This window comes from Cavia porcellus, unplaced genomic scaffold (genome assembly GCF_034190915.1).
Source record: "Cavia porcellus strain 051 isolate PalLab524CR breed Dunkin Hartley unplaced genomic scaffold, mCavPor4.1 scaffold_1, whole genome shotgun sequence".
NCBI classification, from domain to species: domain Eukaryota; kingdom Metazoa; phylum Chordata; class Mammalia; order Rodentia; family Caviidae; genus Cavia; species Cavia porcellus.
Genome location: NW_026947484.1, coordinates 68809921 through 68823786, shown reverse-complemented (window position 1 = coordinate 68823786; position 13866 = coordinate 68809921). Strand labels below are relative to the sequence as shown.

General features: G+C 44.6%; 1 protein-coding gene across 3 annotated transcripts in view; it reads left to right on the top strand.

The window, feature by feature from the left end:
• Window positions 1-13866, top strand: part of Pcsk5 (proprotein convertase subtilisin/kexin type 5) — a 416016-nt gene that overhangs the window by 809 nt on the left and 401341 nt on the right. The gene's annotated exons all lie outside the window — the stretch shown is intronic.

Below are 13866 nucleotides of genomic sequence, written 5' to 3'. Positions count from 1 at the left end.
CACGTTTTGCTCACTTCTTTACTTTTTTCTGTTTTCCTGGGAGCTGCGCGGGACTGGTAGGTCTCTGGAGAGGTCCCAAACACTCCTGGTGTTTCCGACCCGGCTGGACCTTCCCACCCGCGACAGTGTAGGGGCGCCGCCTTAGATTAAGGAGAGGTCTCAGCTGGTGGCCGAGAGTGGGAGGCGTTGCTGATCTCCCTTGGGGTTTAGGGGGCGAGCGCGCCCCTGGCGTTCGCAGGGTCGGAAAAGCCTTTCCCGGCCGGATCCGGCATTCACCTCGGAGGGAAGTTTCCTCTTCTGGGCCCGGAGGACTGCTGGGCTCTGGAGACGCCGGAGCGCCAGACCGGGACTGGGACAAGGCAGGGGCGAGATCCGGTGGAGGCGCAGCTTTAGGGGAGACCTGGCGCTGACTCGTTTTGCAGGGATTCGCGTGCGGTCCAGGGAGAATTGGACGCGGAAATCGGAAGCTGCTGAAACCCGTTATCCCCGCTCGGTGAAAAACGGGATACCTAGCGGGGGCCGCAGGCGCAGCGGGGCGCGAGTTGGTGGCTTGCAGCAGCGCGGGGATTTTGGCGGGGTGCTGGCTGTGGCCTTTTAGCATAGTCGTCGGGCTTGGGGGAGGCCAGTAAATCGAGGGGGGCTGCTGGTAGTGTTGGACCTGGGGGTATTACGCGCGCAAAGGTCTTGGCTTCCTTGTTCTTTTCCCGCAGGACTCTGCGAGCCATGGGGGGCGGGGAGGGGGTTCCCTAGGATGCCCCTCCCTCGGGCGTCCCTTGGGCTGCCCGGAGGAGGGGGCCCTGCAGAGATCCGACGCGACTCCGCGGGCGCGGGAAGCCTTAGTAATGGGTTGGGCGCTCTTCCAGCGGACGCGCTGTTGGGACCGCTCCTGGCGGACGCACCCTACGTGTTCTGCCAGGCCGAGGGGGGAGGAAGGTGTCCTTTGGTACGGGGGACCGAGGGAGCACCGATGGCTTCGGATGCCCGGGTGCTGCTGTTCAGAAAGGCAGGGCCGGTGGCCCCCGGGGCGGGGGCGCGGCACCGTGAGCCAGAAGCCCGAGCTTCCTTCTCCACGCCTGGGAAAAGCTGGCGCCGCGGGAGGGCTCGCTCTCTGCCCTCCCAGGAAAGACGGCGTCGGGAGCACTCAGTCGCGAGTCGCTTGGGGGACCCAGGCCAGAGCAAGGCTCATGTTTGTTCCTGCTGTCTACCCCTAAGGAATCTGGCCTGGCCAGATTTTGTTGTCTAAGCTTCTATCTTATGTGCAAGAGTTGGTTTCTTATGGCCTCTTGGGGTCTACTTTTTTTTTTTTTTTTTTTTTTTTTTGTGGAAGAAAGAGCACCAGATCCATTCAGGCCTTTTCGGAACCAGAGATTCACGTTGAGCGCTGCATATATCTATGTAGGTGTTGTAAATGGGAAACTAACATTGCAAGTACAGCAATTCCGTTAATCTTTCTAGAGTCTTTTGTCAGAGTCTGGTGACACTGAGCATCTTCCAGATGCCAGGCGCGTTTGGAAGGATACGTTTCTTCTTCTTCTTCTTTTTCTTTTTCTTTTTCTTTTTCTTCCTCCTCTTCCTCCTTCTCCTCCTCCTCCTCTTCTTCTTCTTCTTCTTCCTCCTCCTCTTCCTCTTCTTCCTCCTCCTCCTCCTCCTCCTCCTCTTCTTCTTCTTCTTCTTCTTCTTCTTCTTCTTCTTCTTCTTCTTCTTCTTCTTCTTTTCTTCTTCTTCTGTTGTAAAAATACTGTTTGACTAGTATTACTTCACACGCAGCAGGTGAAGAAAGCAGGACACCACAGTCATCCATCTAGACAATGGCGAGGCCATGAACCCTGTGTACCACCCTGGCCCAAGCCCGTTCTCCTCTGGATCCTTCTTTTATTGAATCCTTGAGTCCTATATAAGGAAGGAGAGAAAAAAGTAAAATCCTATTTCCCTGAATCCTAACTAGTGGCCCAATGGGCCGGAAACAAACAGCAGTCAATCTATATTTAGCTGAGACAAACCTGGACTTGTTGAATCCCAGAAACTTCCTGACTCACAAGGGCAGAGGGGTGCTTGTTCCTGATCTCATATAACTGAGGTGACCTAGCATAGGACATTGTCAGCCAACCCACTGTGACCTGCAGCCTCTCCTGACCTTGTGGTGGCCTTCTAGTGAAGACCAGTGGCTTTGCATTTAAAAAGGAACTCGTTTACGTACACATTACTAATACTGTTTATTGCAGTTTTTACAATCCCAAACAAGGAAATGTAACTTTACTAAGGTCACAGGGGACCCTTGAATTGATGGCATCAGCAGTGTAGAAAGGTCAGCTATTCTATAGTGTAAAGCATTTCCTCTGTTGATCAAAGGTGCATTAAGCCAATGCAAGCCTTTAGAGTGGTAAATTGAATTAACATATGTGGCAACATTGTTGCACTGGAAGGGCCAAATTTATTTCTTATTCATCTTTTACTGCACTGACCTTTTAAATAGTTAGACATCCTTTTGTTGTTCTTCCTTTCTATCAGCAAACCAGCTGTGTGTTTCAGCCCAGGGTAATAACTAATTTTCAAACCTCTCTGGAATGTTGCTTTTCACCCATATGGGATTGGGGTCTCAGGTGTTGCAAGTTGGAAAGTAAAAGATGTTTTTGTTTCTGTAAGTCCTTTACTGTCCTGGTAGGATTTTTTGGTATCTTCAGCATGATATTCTAAGTGAATAAGGTAGTGAATTTTCACCCTGATAAAGGTACAGTTTTGATGGCCTCCATGGACTATCAATGTAGTGTTTTGTGTAACATGTTAGCATTTAAAAGACACTAAAGGAAAAATTTCTGGCCTGGAGATTTCTACAGAAAAAAATAGGCGTACCTGTTCTGTCCCTGAAAGATAGGATGTGCAGGGTAACACAGGAAGCAATCAAACAGAAAAAAGGATATGCTTGACTCGTGGAAAAGAACAGTTATGGGGGTTTTCTTGTCTCTCTGGTTGTAGAGATAGCATTAAGCTTTGGTAGGGTTTCACCAACTGCTTATCTTTTGTAAGTAGTTATGCCTTGAAATTCTGAAGCATTACCTAACCTTAATCATTGTTAGTAGCCATTAGTATGTTAGCACAGCTCAGACTGTGCTTTGTAATGATGTGGGCTCTATGGCATTCTGCTTTTCTTCCCCTGTGAGCTCTAGCAGCCTCCTTAGTATGTAGTAGAAGCAGCACTTGCTGGTTGGCTAAGGGGAAGAGGTGTGTGTGCCCCTTAGCCTGCATGGCGAAGGAGGAAGAGGCCTCTCTCTGCTTTCCTCCTAATCTTGAGCTCACAGAGTACTGGTCAGAGAATTGAAATGACATGAAAGATCAAGACCAGACATAGTTAACTGTAGACCTCAGCTTCTACTAAGTCTACAATGAGGAGTCAATTTCTGGTTATCAGAATCCAGGGAGAAGGCCCCTGTGGACAGAGGCTTTGTGCAGTGCTATAGCGGTATTTATCCTTCTCTGAGTTAACCTATAATCTTTGTCTCCAAGCCTGAGATCACCAGTAGCAAAACCCCCTCCCCAACCTAGGTAATGTATCTTGAAACAGAAGGATAAGACCAGATGCAAGCCATCCTGGAGAAAAATTTTTCCTGGGGTCCCCACTTGATGGCTGTAAAAGTAGGAGAGTCCCTGAACTTTGGGAGTCTTTGGTAAAGTCTAAATCTCTAGACAATACACTGAATTAACTATGTGTAGCTCAGCGCATAGTTAGGGATGCAGTAAAAGGTTTGTTGAATGTGAAGCAGAGGAGAAAGGTTGTAATAAATGAGCTCAAAACTTTATTTAGCTATGGAGAAAGGAAGACAGTTTAACAATGAAAGATGCAAATTGTCAAGATAAGGAAAAGTTTTGTAGGCAGGAGAAATGATTTTCTATTTTAGCAGTTTAAAAATAGTTTCATGGGCACATTTAAATAATTATGGCTGATTTCCTGTAGCAGTGTCCCTTTCTCTCCTTGGCTTTTATTGCACCCCATTACATTTTGTAGGGTAAGTTTGTTAGATCAGAGAAAGAGAAGAAGAATTTAAAATATAAAGTTTATATTTCATATAATTTTGAACACAGGTTGTATGAATAAAGTCTGCAGAATTTTCAGAATAGATAGGGAGAGGTACTGGAGTAGAAGAACCCTGTGCAGAGGTGATCCAAAGGCCAGGCTGGGCTGATAGCTTGGATCTGTTGTTCATGGGATGTGAAAGACTGGGGAGCAGTGGCAGTGCATTGTGGGTACTTATGTTGGTGCTGCAAGTCGGGTCCATCCCTCGTCTGATGGGTTATATGATGGCGGACTGAACTCCCCTGGTAAATTCCTAGACACATGTTAAAGAGTAAACTGAGCAATCCCTGGTTGCTCTGTGGGAGACATCTGGCTTTGCACAGGCCAGCTCTTCACACCCAGGAACCTCCTCCTTGACCCTGACCCAGACCGGTTGCTCTCACTTACGTATTTCTCCAGGAGGCCAAAGGAGGGAGCACAGGGAACCTTGACTGGAAAAGCCATTCAGAGTGCTTGGCCTGCCAACCGTAGGGTTGATGCCTTAACCTCATAGACCAGGAATGGTGTGGATGTGACCCTCGGGAATGTGTGGGGTCCACTTGAAAATGATGCACTGCATTTTTTATGAACCCCATAGCAGCTAAATTTTCTTATCATTATCCTTCATGGGCCTCTGTCCAGAGGTTTCAACCTGAAAGTTCAGCCAGAGAAGCAGGGTAGTATGCCGGGAAAATGTCTAGCTCTGTCTGACTCTGGCTCAGAGAGGGAGTCCGACCCAGCAGTATCCCCTGGGCAGGGCGGAGTGGCTGCAGTGTTGGTTCACATTATGTGAGGTGGATCTGGCTTTTCTCTGAGGCTGAGGTATCTGAGACCCGGGATTGTGTTACAGAAATAGTTCAGATTGCATTCAGTGACAAAAAGCCAGTTTTGTCTTCCTGCATGGTAGAAATTAGTGCTTACAGACAGTCGTGCACGCCAGAGGATGCACACATGTGTGCATACATCCACAACTTTTTTTTTTATCAAAATAAAACTTGCACTTAGTGAAGTTACTGTGCAGTATTTTCACTAGTTTCTTTTCTTTCCTCTTTTTTGATGATTATTATTACTATGTTTGGGGCAGGATCCTGTTATGTAGTTCAGGCTGGCCTTGAACTCACTTGTAGTTAAGGCTGACTTTGAACTCAGCAATCCTTCTGCCTCATCCTCCCGTTTTCGGGGATTGCAGGTGGGCACCACCATGCCCATCTTCTCACTGGTATCCATAGTAACATTTCTACCTCTGAGGGTACCAAGGGGGAGGAGTGAGTGCCTGGAATTTGAGTTGACCCTGGGAGGAGTGGAAACAAGGAAAACAGCAGCAGGCAGATTTGAGCACGAGTACAAGGACTTTGCTTTATTACCAACTGGACCCTCAGTTCCTTGTTTTTCAAGTAGGAACCCCAATGCTTGTTCCTTCCACCTCACCAGGTTATCGTGCAAGTCAGATGTCCTAGGACGAGGGTGAATACCGAGATAGAGGAAGGCACGGAGAACATTAGCTGTTCTGTAAGGATACCAAGTAGATGCAAAAGCTGCTGAAAGGAAAGAAGGGAATTCAGGGAAACCGGGCCTTTTTATTGGAGCAGTTTGTGATTTTCCAGATTCATGCGATGGCTGCTGGGGACTAAAGACGAGAGTCAGTGCAGTGCCTGAGTGTCCCAGAAGAGGATAGGGATGGCTGTGCTTCTCCTTTATTGGTGCCTGTTTGTAGCACATAACCAAAACATTTGCTGCACTTTCTAAAAGCAGTGGAGCCAGGTATGGGGCTGTGGCAGCCACCACGGCGAAGGCTGGGCAGCAGTCCAGATTTTATAAGCCTCACAGTATGGAGGTCGCAAGAGTAAAGAATCAAAACCTAATCTTTTTAATTTGACTTCAGTGCAAGTGTGGATAGAAGAGTAGTGGGAAATAAAACGGGAGCATAGGTACATAGGTAGGTCCGTGAGGATGCACTAGACACCCAGCTCCTGCTGCTGAAATAAACAAGCAAGCCAATAAAGCAAGGCACAGGGATTGGCTGGTTTAAACAGATCTACGTGCAGTTATGTGTACTCCTAAAAATAGATGCCGAACCTTTCTACAACCAAACTTTACCTAATCTGCTCTGCACTTTCTTGGTGGTAATATCTGTACTGACCCGAACCCACATTCATCATGACATTATTTCGTTTTGTTGAAGAGATATTAATGAGTTCATCTGTAGATCTGGGTATAACTGTCACATGCCTTGTACTGTTCTCACTGGAGAACTTGGAATTCTGACATATGTAGATGCGAGACTTTCAAAAGAGTGATCGTGGCCCACCCAGCTCAAAAGCCAGAGTTAGTGCTTACGTGCACTATTTCTGTCTCCCCATATTAACTTCATTTTCAGACAGGTGTTTTCTACCTAGTAGCAAAAGCTTGCATGATTCTTAGCACGTCTTCTGCCCAGGATTGAATGTAACTACTGAGAAAAGATTTTAGTTGGTCCTGATCATTGAGTGAGATTATGTCCCTGCTTGGCCAGTGTCTCTGTCCAGGAAAGAGCAGGACTCCTGTGGGTCAGCTTGGGTTACATGTCCAGCCTTGACTCCAGGAAGCATTCTAACATTTGGGGAAGGGCATGTCTCTATAGGACAGTGAGATGTTGTTACTGGTTTAAGGGAAAACAGCTATAGGGCAAGGGATGCTCGCACTACACATCAGATTTTTCGAGACTTCAAGTGCTGGAGTAGGGAGCTTTAGCCTGGCCAGAGAGGGTAAGAAGTTGTTTCGAAGATCCAAAAGAAGAGACATAGACCTGTTGGTTCAGTAGACATGAGAGCACACTAGGTGACATGTGGGTTGTGCTATTCTCTCTTCTTGAGGGGCAAGAACAGTGTTAGCCAGTGTCACTCAGGACCATAACTAGCAGTCCATCTGGGGTTCGGGGCGGTGTGGTTATGTTGGGGGGGGGTGGCAGTGTTGCACACAGGAGTGCAGGAGGCCGGGAGGCTGTTGTGTTGGCAGTGAAAGCAGCTGTGACAGTGGAAAGATCTGAACAGTTCGTGGTCCTTCAGGCTGTCCTTGTTCCTCCATGTAACTCCAGCCGGCCTCCAATTTGTGATGCTCTTTCCGCCTCTTGAGCAGCCTCAGGAGTGCTGGGATTCCAGGTGTGCACCTCCACACCTAACTGGAAATTCTTGTGGAGGTGGATGCAGCCGGGCTTGGTAACTAAGTGGAAGTTGGGCATGGGGAGAAGGGCGAAGGATGCTGCCATGCTTCAGCACTGGGACCCGGAGAATGATGGGCCTCTTTTGTAGACTAAGGACAGTCTGCAGGAGCATTTTTGAGAACAAAGGTATGGACTCAGCATTAGATTTTAAAAGCTTAGTTTCATTGCAGGGTTTTGAATTGTACACTTTTTTAATGTTATTGGGAACTAAACCCAGGGCTTTAACACTGAGCTATATCTTAAGACCTTTATATTTTTTACTTTGAGATGGGGTCTTGCTAAGTCATACTGAGAATGGGCTTGAATTTGTGATCCTCCTGCCTCATCCTCTCAATGTGCTGAACTCACATGTGAGTGCCACCATACCGGCTTACTGTGATCTATATCTATATCCCTATCCGTATGGTATCCAGGCTTAGAGTGGGATGAGTTTGGAGAGAAGAACTCTGGTGCCTCTGACCCCACAGAAGAGTACAAGCTGACTGGAGTCTGAGGAGATCATTTTGGGGGGGGGACAGGAAGTGAGTGTGGGAGCAGAATGAGCCTCATCTTACTGTCGTGGGAGGAGTGGAGTCACCTGCAGAGAAACAGCGCTGGGTGGGACCAGTGACTCCGTGTGCCAGTGATTTGGAGCATTCTTAAGAAAGTGTAACACAAACCAAAGCGGTTGCTGCACAGTGGGTTGCCACGTAGCCCTGCTGCTCAGACTTGCTCCCTAAATAGCAAACAGCCACCAAGTGAAGGAGTGAAGAAAACGAACCGCTATTTAATGGTTTTGCTTGTTTTCTTCTCTCACGGACTTTCGTGAGCTAAGACGGAGCACAGCAAACAGTTGCTACTTACTATCCTGAGACAGAAGGCAGGGAGACTGGGAAACTAGGGGTGAGCAGTTCATAATCACAGGGTACCAGCTTTGGAATGACTGACCAGTGTCTGGGCATTTGAGGAGGATGGCGTGGCCAAAGTAGAACTCTCAGAGCAAAAGCAAAGCAGAGGTGTAAGGCATAAAAGTTGGAAATCTACATGGAGGGACAGTTTGACAATAGCTGGAGAGGCAGAGAGATTAGCGCCATCTCGGAAGGGCTTTGCTAAGCTACTTGCTAGAGCTGCTGTGCTGGACAATGGGGTGCAAGGTGTGGACACCCAGATGGGCTGCCCAGATAGAGCGCAGGGGGAGGACAAGTGGGTTGGACAGAGGCGAGAAACTGAGGTGGGCCTCTTGGAAAGGTTATCAGTGTGGTAACATGAGGTTTCCAAGTAATTTAGGCTGTTATACCCACGAGGCAGATGAAAACTGAGTTTGCCTCAGAGATCAGTTCTCCATGGGCATTATCTCTGCTTCGCAAGACTGTGTGCTTTTATTTGCCCTGTGGGTCCTATGACACCTGGGTGATTTCTTTCACCTCTCAAGTGTACCATCATTTATTTGGCTTAAAATCTGAAAATTGATTGAGTGCTGAATTGACAAGATACAACATAAGCAGAGAAGAGAGTGTAGAACCAGAAATAATATTTAAGTATGTTTTTAAAATGGCACATACCACATTGTGTTTTAGGTTATTTCCAGCTAAGGCTGTCACAAAGGCTTCTTTCCATCTCTGTATTATAATAGCTTATTATAATTATAATTTAGTCACTTAATATATTCTGTCTTTTATATGCATATTTTGTATAGCAAAATGAGGCTTGTTCTGAGCATGTCTTTTATGTATTGTTTTACTAAACTTTACTACCTTATAGGAATAGATATCTTTTAAATATAGGTTTATGAAATTATTCATAGATTGCTCTCTTCATAGTACATTTTAAGATGGCTCTGTACAATATTAGATTAATGTTGTTTGCATTTATATGTTAATCGGTATGTTAATTTAGGGTTAGTATCACAAAAGAAGCTTTGAGTTATTATTATAGTCTTCTGTGTATTACCTAAGAAGTTAATTCTATCCTGGGAAAATTACATTGTGGAGACAATGCCAGCATTGAAACTAAGATTTATTAAAAATGAGTCTTTCCTTGATGCTTCCCAGTGTCTCAGGATGACAAACGTGCATGTGTGTGCAAGTTTAAGGGCCAATATTTTTGTAGTAAGTACTTCAGGTCTGGTATTTTTTTATACTGAGAGGCTCTTACAGCTGTAAAAATATACCCTTCCCTCCATATTCGTGTTCCCAGGTTCCTACCTTGTTTTCTGTAGTTGGAGTTTCTCACCCAAAGCAAAGCTGAGGAGCACTCACCAGTCTTCAAGTAATTTGGGAAGGGCAGATAATTCCAGGGTTTTCGGCTTTGTAAGCCAGTGCCCATAATTACAAGGCTACTCATGCGTGCTTATTCTAGTTGCATTTAACTTACTTGTCGGGGTGGAGGGCAATCATCAGTTTCAAAGTTCATGAGGAAAAACTAAATTGTAGGTCAATTTGAATTTATTACAGGTTAGGTTTTGGTGAAACCATTTTTCTTTCTTTTTTAATTTAGTTAAATCATTAATTAATTTACTTTTTACAGTGTTGGGATGGAAGCCAGGGGCTCTGCACTGAGCTGCAGCTCCAGCTCCTTTTCTGGTTTTTACTTTTTATTTTCAAACAGTCTTGCTAAGTGATTGATGATGTTGCTCAGACTGGGCTCAAATATGGGATCCTTCTTCCTTTGCGTCCCAGATGCTGGGGTCCCAGTCAGGTGTCATATTTTCTAAAGGACTGGGTGTCTTTCTGTTGGGTGGGTAGCAGCTGTGGCATCCTTTGACATACTATAGGACGTTGTCATTGTTTCAGGATGCAGATGGTCCTGGGAACCACTGGAGGAGGCGCAGGGCCGTTACAGGTGCCATGAGTCGCCGTCTTATGTCCCGCCCTCTTCCTAATTTATCACAGACTTGTGAACAGCCACAGGATTTCTTTGTGAAGAAAGATTATATTCACTGATTTTTTAAAGAAGTAGTTATTGAAAGACACTCTCAGGAAAGTGAAAAGAGAACTGTAGATTGGGAGCTGAAATCATATCTGGTGGGGAACTTTATAAAAATATATCAAGAGTACACTCAGTAATAAAAGAAGAGTTAAACCAACTAAGGAAGAGTGCAACAGGTCTGAATGAGTATTTCCCCAGAGAAAAATTGGCCATTTCCACAAATGGCCACTAAGCACAAGAAAAGATGTTCAGTATCCTTGCATGTCAGGGGGATACAAGGAAAACCTGCAGGGAATTTGCACTCACAAGGATGGCTATAATGATAAAAACAGTACAGATAGTCACAAGCATTGATGAGGATGTAGAGAAATCAGAACCCTCTCACTTACTGCTGCTGCTGGGAAGTAAGTGGTTTGACTGCCCTGGAGAACAGTATGGCGGTTCCTTTATAGGTTAAGCATAAAGCTATGGTGTGACCCAACAATTCTGTTATTAGAGAAATGAAATCATTTGTCCGCACACAAACTTGTGGGTTCATGTCTGTGGCAGCATTATTCCTAATAGTAACTGTAAAATGTAGAGATAAATGTTGGTGCTGTTGAGCAAAGAGCATATGGTATATCCATACAGTGAAATATTACCCTGCAATGAAAATGAAGCTCTGGGGCAGGCTGCAGTATAGATTCATCTTGAAAATGCTATTCTGTGTGAAAGGAGACATTCACAAAAAGCTGTATGTTGTGCCATTTCTTCTATATGAAATGTTCAGGATTGGCAAATCTATAGAGACAGAAGTTATGTTAGTGGTGTCTAGAATTAGAAGGATTGATGAGAAATGTGAAGTGGCTGCTTGCAGATTAGGGTGACGAAAGTATTGTGAAACTGATTGGAGTAATTTTTGCACAACTCTGAATATACTAAGAGCCATTGAATGTATATTTAAAGGGCGTTACATGATAGGTCACCTAAATATCTCTAAAGCTGTTGGAAATAGGTATGGAGTACCTATCATGTGTTAGCGCTTCTCATAGGCATAATCTTGCTATATTTCTCTCCTACATGAAACTTACACTAGGGAGAAAGGAAACAAGCTATAAGCTGGTAATAAAATGAATAGAAGAATTTCAAATTACAAATGCTGCTGGGAAGCAAAATATATTAGTGGACCAAAAGGTGACCAGGAAGGAGAACTCCTTTTGGAAGGCTGATCAGTGAGGAGACATGGGGAAGTTGGCAGAGAGCCAGCCCCAGTGCCATCCACAGTGGGGGAAACAGACGGCTCCTGTAAAGAGTGTGTAGGTAACAAACCCGAAGGGGTGGAGCTAGAGGCTGAGAGGATGGATTTCAGGTTTAATGTAGGTGGTCACATTGCTCTGTTCTGAAGCTGTCAGTAGCTCCATTTGCCTGGCCTTTTAAAGGCTTGTACCTGCTTGTTGTCCTGAGATGTTTTCCCTGTCCTCTGTCCTATTCTGTCACTTAGTAAAGTCATGCTGCACCTCAGATACTGTATGTAGTGCCTTCTTTCTTTGCTAGTCTTTCCTCCTGGAATTTTCACTGGGTCCATTGATCTTTTGAACATTGCCTCCTCAACTCTGACCTCTTTAATATACCGTGTTCCAGAAGTATGGCTAAGATAGAGGTGTGGGTAAAACTGTTTAGACTTTTCAATTTTTGACTCCCATAGTAGTTTTCCTTAAAATTCTCTTGGGGAGTTTTACTGCAATTAAGTTTTTCTTCCTTTGTCTTCCTCTTTGGGGAACTTATTACTTTGAAGGATGTAGCATGATGTCTTGACCTATAAAATGAACCATGAGATACTGGTTGACGTCTTAAATATTTCACAGACGTGTACATATGGAACAAATCTGTACACTGGAGACAAAAATACAAAAGGTTCTACAAACTAGTCAACAAGGAAGGCCAGTTACTGCATAGTATGTCCTATGAGAGAGTAAAAGGCAGTGTGATCTAGGGTTGATGAGTCATGGCTGTGTGGATTTCGAAGTCAGGCTTCCTGGAAAAGAGCCTATACTTATCTGTTCATGTTTCAGACCTTGGCATTGCCAGAAGGATCATTCTTTCTGCTGTTGACTTCCATGAACATGAGCATTCCTTGTATGAGAATCAGAGAGCTCAGCGTGATAGCATCTGTTGTGAGAGCCAAGTCCTGGCTCATCCTAATGATGGGAGGTCTTCTCTCTGGGCCCCAAGGAACCGCTGTCTGGGATCAATCCTAGTGGTAGACACCCATTGGAACAGTGGGAAAAATGGCAGAGTGTTCTCCCAGTGAAAGAACTGGACAGTGGTAAGAAACAGGTTCAGATCACAGAAAGATTTTATTCTCTGTGTGGCCGCAGTCAGAGTAGCAAAAATAAGCAGCTCAATGCCCTTGGAGGGCCTTAAATCTATAAAACCAGCAGTAGGCTGCTGAGATGGTGAGTTGTCAGGCAGGGCCAACCTGGATTGGCCATTTGGTGGGCCAAGACGCTGGAGTTCAGTCCACCCGAGAGAGGGAGTATAAACTCCAGAACAAACAGACATAAATTAAACCCTGCAGCTTAGTCCTTAAGGAGTGGCTTCAGAAATATCCTTGGAGATAGGAAACAAACTAAGGACAAATAGAACAAATATTCACTGGGAGTTAACTCTGTTTAATTACAGAAAGAATTGGTTGGACAACATGGCCAGGAGCCAAATTCTCCATAGAGATGGGTCTCCCTATCTGACCTATTGGCTTTATCAGATGCAAGCCTTCAGGCTTCAGCAAATAGAGGCGGGAAAGAGTTACATTTTCTGGGTCAGCTGCAAGAGAGATGGGAAAGCCGAGTGTTTTCAGGGAGGTGTTCTTCCAGAGTAGAGCTCTTGCCTCTGTTCAGTTTTGATGGGCCCCTATATCAAAGACGGTCATCACTTTTTGTTTGAATTGTTGGACATGTCCTCAGCTGTCACATATGTCTGCTTCTTTCCTCCGGTTGATGACCCTCTTTCTCTTCCTCTTCCTCTTTTTCCTCTTAGTCCTGCACTCCTTCTCTGCCTCCTTCTTTATTTGATTCATCATCCTGTAATGATTTGATTAGTTCTATAATATGCAGTATGTATTTAATGTGTGTGAAGATGGGGACGACTATTTGGAAGAAAACTAGAGACAATTAGATAAACAGTGAAGATCTCTAGTGGATTTGCTTTGAAATCTGTATTTCTTTAAATTGTTTCTTTTTGAACTGTTTTGTTCTGTTTTGATATGTTTAATCTTATCCTCTTTAAGATAAAAAACAAGTGTGTAGGACTGATAACCATATTACTGAGTTTTTGTTAGATCATTGAGCAGAACTGTTGGCAGTGTCATATTTGAATGTCACTTTACATACTTTAATTTTGTAACCTGAACAACTATTTCTAAGATTAGAATATGTAACTTATCAACTGGTGATTTCTTATCGTTTATTTTTCTGTAATTCTGTATTATTTCTACCCTTTTTTTCTCTATGTATTTTTTGTTTCTTTCTCCTTAAATAAATAAATTTTTTAAAAAAGAAACATCATTCAGTCGTATTTAAACTATCTTAGGCCTTGTATTCTTGTTTTTGTTGGCATTTGACATTTTCATCTTGTAGGTAATCTTTTTTCATTTTTCTCCCTTTTCTCTTTTTCTCTTGGCCTCTTTGTATCCATCCATCCATCTGTCCGTCCATCCATCCATCAATCATGCCAT